Genomic DNA, 9,675 nt, shown 5'->3' with positions numbered 1-9,675 from the left:
TAAGTGTCCTTATAAGGGTAAGGCAGAGGGAGATTTGACACGCAGGATAGAAGTCAATGTGACCACAGAGGCAGAAACGAAGAGTTTAGAGTGATGTGGCCACAAGTCAAGGAATGCTGGCAACTGTAACTTGAAGAGGCGAAGAATGAGTTCTTCCCTGAGCCTCCAGAGGGAGTGCGGCTCTGCTGACATCTTAGCTTCAGAATTCTGGCTTCTAGAACTGTGAAAATAAATCTATGTTATTTTAAGCCATTCAGTTTCTGGTAATTTGTTACAGCAGCCTCAGGAAACAAATATACTGTATATATAAAAATGTCTTCTTTAAGTGGAAACAGATATTTAATGTAAAAGTGGATATAACAAATATGCCATTTTGGCCAGTGTCTAAGAATTATCTCCTTTTTTCATAGGGCTGGGTTCACTTCCCCATTGTAGGTCTATCTCAAGTAAGGGTTTTGCACAGAGAATTTGGACTTTTATAACATTGAAAAGAGGGCAAAGAATTCTGTAGTTCTTAGGGGAATGAGCTATCAATATGAATGTTCTGAATTTTTCTATGTTCCCTAAAGGAATGAAGAATTTTCAGAGAGCAAAATTATATTTGAAAAAGAGGATTTTCTAATCTCTCTGTCCAGAGCCAGTGGGCAAGCATGAAGCTGAGCTATGTCAGGGTGATTTCATTAGCAGGTGCCCTGAGTCAAACAGAGATGATCAAGAATGAACAGAGGGCACAGTCTCTCTGAGCAGTCTCAGCTTTATAATGAGCGGTGACAAGGGGTGGAAAAGGAGAATGCTATAGCCCGTGGCAATATTTATCTTTCCCTCTTGGAAACAGAGAGGACAAGTTATCACGCTACATATTGCTCTCAGGTTTAACCACTTCAAATCATTTGCTTGATTTCATTATCTTTATTGAATGAGATAATATTTTACTACTTCTGGACTGTTATTCCACTGAGCTTCCCAAACCTAAGAGTAAAAATGTCTGTAATTTCATAGGAAAGACAATTGGTTATTTTGTTCAACTCAGTAAAATGATCAATTTGGTAGCCCTTGTAGACCCTGCTGGGAGCACCAAGAGGCAGAATAGTTTCCCTTACAGTATGATAGTATTTTCATTATCGGCCGGATAAACACACTGGAAGTTTTCCCTTGCTACAGAGAAATTATAATGGCCCATGTGTTAAAGTGTACTCATTTGCTGTAAAGAGGCGTTTGTGGTTGATTAAACACATCAGCCTCATTTTGCATTTAATCAAATGCAGGGACCATTTATTACTTTGAATACTCCAGTACCCTGGACATTAACCCTGGACTAATCTACACTACCTAATTGAAGAGCATTTCAGGTGCAACCAATTATAATAGAATGAGTTTTATTCCTAGACTCTCCTCCAAAAATTTCTTAATATATGAGCCTTAATGAAAAAACTTCTGTCCATCTAGGAAGGCCATGATGTATTTGATTTGGATAATCAACTCACAGCTAGCTATACTGTAAAACTAACATTCAATGCAATTTGTATCATCCAGTCCTTCTAATGTCAATAAATACACTACATTTTGGTTTTCTAAAACTAAATACGCACCATTTGGGAGTTTTCAGATAGTAGAAAAGTGCATTTGGCAGGACATTTTCTTCTTCTCACAATGCAGTAACAGTCTCGTGTCATTTTTCATGCAATAAAGTGGAGGTTATTTCTTTTATTTCTTCAAACTGCAGCTGTGAAATCTTTTACCATCTACATTTTTACTATGTCCTTTCTTTAAAAATGGACTTTCTACCAATTTCTTAAAAAAAAAAACAAAACCGACTTTGTTGAGGTATGAATGACATACAAGAAAACTGTACATATTTAATGCATACAACTTGCTGAATTTGGAGCTAAGTGTTGTGTGTGAAACCATAACCATAATCTATGCCATACACATATCTATCAGCTCCAAAAGTTTCCCACCAACCTCTTTATTTATTTATTATTATTAGTGTATGTGATAAGAATACTTGATATAAGTTATACTTTGTTAACAAAATTTTAAGTACAGAACATGGCATTGTTAACTATAGGCATCATACAGTACAGTAGGTCTCTAAGACTCATTCCTTTTTGCATAACTAAAACTTTTGTACCCTTTGACTAATACCTCACCATTTCCCCCTCCCCCAACCCCATGAAAAGCACCATTCTACTACCTGCTGTTATGAGTTTGACTATTTTAGATTCCTCACATAAGTGGTGTCATGTGGTATCTGTCCTTCTATTTCGGGCTTATCTCACTTAGCAGAATGTCTTCCAGGTTCATTCATATTGTAAATGGCAGGATTTCCTTAATTTTTAAGGTTAAATAATATTCCACTGTGTGTGTGTGTGTGTGTGTGTGTGTGCGTGTATATATATATATATATATATATATATATATATATATATATATATATATAATTTTCTTTATCCAGTCATCTGTCTGCGGACATTTAGGTTGCTTTCTTTGTCTTGGCTGTTGTGAATTATGCTGCAATGAACATGGGAATACAGATCCTGAATTCAATTCCTTTGGATATGTACTCTGAAGTGGGATTGCTAGATCATAAAGTAGTTTTATTTTTCAATTGTTTTGTTGAACCTCCATCCTATTTTCCATAGTGGCTGTATCAATTTACATTCTCACCAACAGTATCCAAGGGTTTCCTTTTCTTCACATCTTAATCAACACATATATTTTTTTTATAATAGATAATAGCCATTCTAGTTGATGTGAAGTGATATCTCATTATGGTTTAGGTTTGCATTTCTCTGGTAATTAATGATGTTGAGCATTTTTTCACATACCTATTGGCTATTTATTTCTTCTTTTGGACAAATGTTTATTTAGGTTCTTTGTCAGTTTTTAAAATCAGCTTATTTGTTTGTCTGTTATTGAGTTGTAGGAATTTCCTTATTTACTTTGGATATTAACCCTCTATCAGATGTATGGTTTGTAAATATTTTATTGCATTCTGTAGGTTGTTTTTTTGTTTTGTTAATGTTTTCTTTTGCTGTGCAGAAAATTTTTAGTTTGACGTAGTCCCACTTGTTTATTTTTGCTTTTGTTGCCTTGGCTTATTGTGTCTTATAAAAAAAAAATCATTGCCAAGACCAAATAAAGAGCTTACTGCTTATGTTGTCTTCTAGGAGTTTTATGGTTTCAGGTCTTATGTTTAAGTCTTTGATCCATTTTGAGTTGATTTTTGTGTATGCTGTAAGATAGAAGTCCAATTTTATCCTTTTGCATGTGGATATCCAGTTTTCCCAACACCATTTATTGAAGAGACTATCCTTTACCTCATTGTGTATTCTTGGCATGTTTGTTGAAGATCAGCTTAGTATAAATGCATGGCTTTATTTTGGGCTCTTTATTTTGTTACCTTGGTTTGCATGTCTGTTGTTATGCCAGTACCATTTTGTTCTGATTATTGTAGCTTTGTAATATATTTTTAAATCAGGAGGTGCGATGCCTCCAGCTTTGTTTTTTCTCAGAATTGCTTTGGCCATTCGTAGACTTGTGTGGTTCCATACGAATTTTGGGATTATTTTTTCTAATTCTGTAAAAAATATCTTTGGAGTTTTGATACAGATTGCATTGAATTTGTAGATCACTTTGGGTACAATGGTCATTATCTTCATCTCAGGTCCTGGAAGAAATTGAATCGAAATTAAATTTTGATTATCTAGAAATAGTAAATAGCATATATATACTATAGTATTATAATATTATAATTATGTGTTTTAGGTTTAAAACTATAACGTATTGAAGCTGTTTACTCTATATTAGGGTCATATGTGGGATTATGTCAAGACAAGTTCATGAATCTTTAAATGTTTTTCATTTCTCATTTGCTCTAAAGACTAAAAAATGTCAGTAGTTGATACTGTTGTTTGCTTGTCTAAAGACAATCTTTGTTAATAGAACCCTCTTTTTATTTAGGTGACAATGTGTACAGTGCCTGGGGATTTCTATGTCAATCACTGTAATTCCACATGGTTTAGATGTGAAAATACAACTTGATTTCTGATGAAAGAGATTTGAGGAAAAGGTTACAGAAGATATATTAGGTAACTTTTGCTGCATCACAATCCTCTCCCAAACCTAGTAGTTTAAAAATATCAATGATTTATTTAACTCATAATTCTGTGGTTTGGCTGGGGGGTTCTTCTGGTTCAGGCAGTCTCAGCTGATCTGTCCTGGGCTTGCTCATGAGTCTGTGTTCATCCAGCTGGTGGGCAGGGTGTTGTATGATATAGGATGGTCATACTCACATGCGTGGGGTTTGGCAATCTGTTAGCCAGGGTAAGGGGAATAATTGACTAGGCTCCATGTGTCTTGTCAACCAGGAGACTGAGGCAGGTTTTTTCATGTGGCGATTGTAATATATATAAAAAAACAAGAATAGAGATGTGCAGTTTCTTGGGTCCCAGCATCAAAACTCTCACAACATCCTTTCTGTGTTGGCCAAAGCAAGTCACAGCTAGCACAGATTTAAGAGTTGAAGAAATAGACTCCACCTCTGGGTGGGAGGAGCTGCATTTTTATAAGCCCCACAAGGAGCTTCTGGAAAGATTTTTCTTCCTAGTTGAAAGAGGAACTCAAGTGAAAAACCTGTATTCTATTTGGTCTCTTCCTTCTTGCTTTCAATAGCGCCTTATGACTTGATGCTTAGAGCTCAATGGTAAGAGAACCTGAACTATGTGGAACCAGAAGCACAGTATCATTAAACAGCTGAATATCACAGGACTCTCCAGCTTCTAGATTTTTAACTGAAAGACTAAATGCAGTGTCTAAAACAGATTTATTAGAATATCTTATTGTTTTTGGCAATCATGCGTTAGGTGATGTAACAAAAACGTTACAATTGGTATGAGAAAATCAGTCTACAAATTGGAATACTATGTTTAAATTCTGCAAACTTAGTACTGTTTTAGTTGAAGGTGTATTTCATTCTATTGCTGCTGAACATAAACATTTTATACTTAATACTTTCAATTACGGAGAATCCAAGAATTGTTATAGTAGCTTGTTTTTTTGTTTGTTTGTTTTTATTGTTGTTGTTGCTGTTTTTGTTGTTTTTAATGGAACACATACTCTCAGCTCCTTTGGAATAGATATCTTGTTTTCTCAATTTAACCAGAATTTTATATCAATTTTACTAAAAGACCCTACTTTGAAGAAATTAAATTTGAGTTTCTATTATTTTTTCTGGGATGCACAATTATTTGAATCTTCCCCCAACTTTAAGAATTACACTTCCTGTTTAGGGAAGGAGAAACTACATAAAAACTGATGGGCCTAATTCTTTAGTATCATCAAAGAATGATAAAATTTCCCTGTACTAGGCACACCTTACCTTCAATCAAGACTTATGGAGCAAAGATACGTAAGTTAAGCAAGAACATTTGGCATGCTTTAGTATGCTGATTCTAAAAGGGAAGTGAACTGATTCTTTACTTTTTTATTCTTTTGGTTTTGGTTTGTGTATCAATAAAAGGAGGATTGGATAGTAATGATTTTGATGGCCTTTCAAGCTATAGGATTCTCTGATTATGAGAATCTTCTTCTTACTCTGCATGGACAAATGTACTAATTCTCCTTTTTTTGCCTTGATAGCTATTCTTGTCTCCCTCCAGGTGTTCTTCATCTGTATTATGCTAAGCCCATTCTTTGAAGTTGTCCAAATGTTTCCTTGAAACATGCCTCACTTATCGTTTATTTACAAAGAAAAATGACATTTCCTCTGGACTTAGGTCAAATAAGTGAAAAGTTTCCAGATTACTAGAAATTTATAAGTGCTTTTACTTTTGGTGCATATATCACCAAATTTTAATTTTGCCCTGGAAAAGAGATACATATGATGATTCTTGAAGAAGAGGTAGGTGATAGGCAGTCAGTCTAGGTATAAAAGAGGAGTTAGGAGAAGCATCGAGCATAGTAAAGAGAAAGCATAGGTTAGTACACAGAATAGCTCAGTTATTACACAGTTAGCTCACAATAATCTGGCTCAGACAGACAAACAGGCCAGATAAGGAAGACTAGTAAGAGAAGATGCTGAAAGTAGAGATCAGGCCATGAGATAATTTATGATGTAAATGAACTTGAACTTTGTAAAATAATAAGATAGACTTGATTGTTCCTTACTCTCTTCCACTACAGTATCTTTAATACATGTATATTACTATCAGAGCACGTTTAGACTATAACTATTTGAATGCATGCCAATCCTTTTTCAAAAGATTTATTTATTTATTTTAGAGAGAAAGAGAGAGAGCATGTGCATGAGTGGGGGGAGGAGCAGAGGGAGAGGGAGAGAAGAATCTCAACAGACTCTGCACTGAACACAGAGCCTGACTCAGGGCTTGATCTCACCACCCTGAGATCATGACCTGACCTGATATCAAGAGTTGGATGCTTAACTGACTGCCACCGGGGCAACCCTGCACACTGACCTTTATTAATGAATAACTGTAAGCCTCTTGAAGACAAGGTCCATGTCATCATTATTGTGTTTCCAATGGCTACCCATATGGATGGCTTTGTGATGTGTCAACTTAACCAGCCTAAACTACATTCCCCATGATTCACTTTCTATTATGTTTCCAGGTAGTGAGCTACAAAAGATATTCTCTAGTAAAAGTTAGAGGACAGAGGGAGACAGCTGTCATTTTGTTACAAAAAAACCTACCTTTTTCTGATAATTCAATCAAACACAATGTAAGATACTGCTGTGAAGGGATTTTGCAGGTATTATTAAAGTTCCTCACCAGTTGACTTTAGGTTAATCAAAAGGCAGATTACTGAGTGGATCTGATCTAATTAGTGTGAAAACCTTGAAAGTAGGACATTGATCTTCCCTGAGTTCAGAGGCTCCCAGCTTCAGCTAGTGCTGGTTTCCAGTTTGCTTGTGAGCTTTCCTTCCTGCCTGCCTGCCCTACAGACTCAGGTGTGCTTAGCCAGACCCTACAATTGTATATGTCAGTTCCTTGTAACAAATCCCCTTTTCCCTGTTTATCTTCAACTAGTCCTGATTCTCTGTTTGAAAAGCAGACATACAAAGCATATACTCAGTGAATGTTAAGTGAATACATATATTTTAGATTATTTCTATCAATTAGGGTTATGTTGATGAGTGACTAATGGGAAGGTAATCTGAAAAATTATAAAAATTTATGGCTAGGCTTTCTTTGGGAATGTGAATATGTTGAAACTGATTTTGATCGATGAATCTAAATTGGTATTTTGTGTTTATTTCTAAATTATTAATGCTATTTCCAAGTGTCTTACAGATGTGCAAAAAGTTCCTTTAAAAAATTTTATTTATTTATTTGAGGGGGAAGGAGCAGAGGGAGAGGGAGAGAGAATCAAGGAGACTCTGTGCTCAGTGCACTGAGCACACGCAGGGCTTGATCTCACAACCCTGAGGTCACAACCTGAGCTGGAGCCAAGAGTCAGACGCTTAACAGACTCAGCCACCCAGGCATCCCAAAAGTTCCTCATCTGTAAAGTTAATGAATCAGTAGGAACATTTATTCAGCTAATATTTATTGAATGCCTACTATGTGCCAGGTACTCACCAAGGACTGGAGATTTATCAGTGAACAAAGCAGGAAAACAAGCAAATATCCTTACCCATAAAAAGTTTACGTTCTTGATATTAAGAACCAGTCCATCAATCAGCTATTAAGTCCTGACAATGTACCTTTTAGGGATGGGAGAGACTCGGTGTTGGTCCCTGACTTCAAATGTAATAAAACATGGACTTAATCTGTTAATTTGCTGATTACTGATATATATTAGTCATTTAAGTCTGTGTGTTCACAGTTTCTGCATCCACAAACATTCTCTGTTTTTTAAGGGCCTTTGTTTTAAAATGAGATTCAATGTGCTCTGTATAGAACATAAATAGATACTTGGGATTGTCCTGACTTACAGATTCCTTCAATGCCACAATTCTCCACATAGTATACCAAATCTCTTACTAAAACATACTCATTAGACTAGTAACCAGCTACCTGTTCTTTTACTTGATAGTTGTAAGTTATTACCCCGCTTGGAAATATCTCCCTCTATTATGTCCTTTGATTTTTTTACTTTTAGTTTGCTGTTTAAAAAAAACCTCTTCTATATACTTTTAATCTCTGTTCATCTTAGTTCTAATGTCTTATTTACTGGGCATTGCTTGCATTTGACAGTGAAAATAATTTTTGGAGAGAAAGCTAGGATGCTTCTCTTTGTGTTTCTAGTAGCATTTCCATAGCATTTTACACATAATAGATATGTAGTAAAATTTGGTTAACTATATGAATGCATAAATCACAATTATTGATTATTACATTTTATGCAGTATTTTTCAGAGTAGTCTGAAGGATTTAAAATACAAGATATAACGCTGTCTTTTAAAAATTAATAAGTAAAATAGGGGCGCCTGGGTGGCACAGCGGTTAAGCGTCTGCCTTCGGCTCAGGGCGTGATCCCGGCGTTGTCGGATCGAGCCCCATGTCAGGCTCTTCCGCCATGAGCCTGCTTCTTCCTCTCCCGCTCCCCCTGCTTGTGTTTCCTCTCTCGCTGGCTGTCTCTATCTCTGTTGAATAAATAAATAAAATCTTTAAAAAAAAAATAAATAAAAAAAATAAAAATTAATAAGTAAAATAAAAAGGAGTGCTACCTAAAAAATAAAACATTTCAGATTGATCTTCCTCAAACCTCAGGAAATAATTAAGATTTTAAATATCAGAATTGGATTTCTTAGTAAATTCTGGTATTCTTAAAGCCTTAGGAAATAATTGTAGTCCTTTAATAAAACTGTATCTATTTGAAAACATAGATTCTGTCTTTAAAATGGAAAAAGTTATGAGAACATGTGTGATAAACGTACATATGGAAATAGAAATTCTAAAACATTGCTTACTTAAAATCAAAAAGGTATTCAAGTTGTCTTTACATTCTACTTTCTCCTTACTCCAATAGAACACCTGATTTTTATCCCCCCCCCCCCCATATATTTGGACCAAGATTTTGTTATGTCCCTTGGTCTGGCAAGGAATGGAACATTGCCAGTGGTTTTGTCTAATCCCAAAGCAAGAACTCATCCATTTGGAAATTTCTAAGGGCATTCAGTGCTATAACAATAAAAAAATACCCAGGGGTTTAGAGATTATCTCATCTTTTATTAATTTGTCCATGGAGAAAGTAAAAAAAATGCCTAGATGAAAATCACAGCTCATTTTACAAGGGAGGGATGAGAATTCTTCTGCGTCTCTGAGACTTATGAGCTGAAGAGGAGCTCCAGTAATTGTCAGGGAGTGTCACTTGTCAACGTATAGGTCTGCCTCTGTCCTCTTTACACTGTCATGTTCTCACCATAGGCCTTGCTCTGTCTTAATTCTGATAGGATCTAAGAATTCAGGAGTTTAGGAGAAAGGGTGGTAGAAACCCCTAGCAGCAGGGCAAGCTCACGGCAGCAGAATGGCTAAACAGATAGTGAGGATTTCTTGTGTGTGAACTGTAGCATTTAAGGGGTCTTTGTAAGTAACACACATGAAAGTAGAGACCTTACTGCATGGCACTATCACGGCCTACCTTGTTTCTGTTTAGCGGGTATTTCTTAAAATAATTTTAACTAATGTTTACTCAAGAGTGATTAAAGAA

The sequence above is a fragment of the Ursus arctos genome, unplaced genomic scaffold (genome assembly GCF_023065955.2).
Source record: "Ursus arctos isolate Adak ecotype North America unplaced genomic scaffold, UrsArc2.0 scaffold_29, whole genome shotgun sequence".
NCBI classification, from domain to species: domain Eukaryota; kingdom Metazoa; phylum Chordata; class Mammalia; order Carnivora; family Ursidae; genus Ursus; species Ursus arctos.
Note: the sequence above shows the minus strand (reverse complement) of the source record.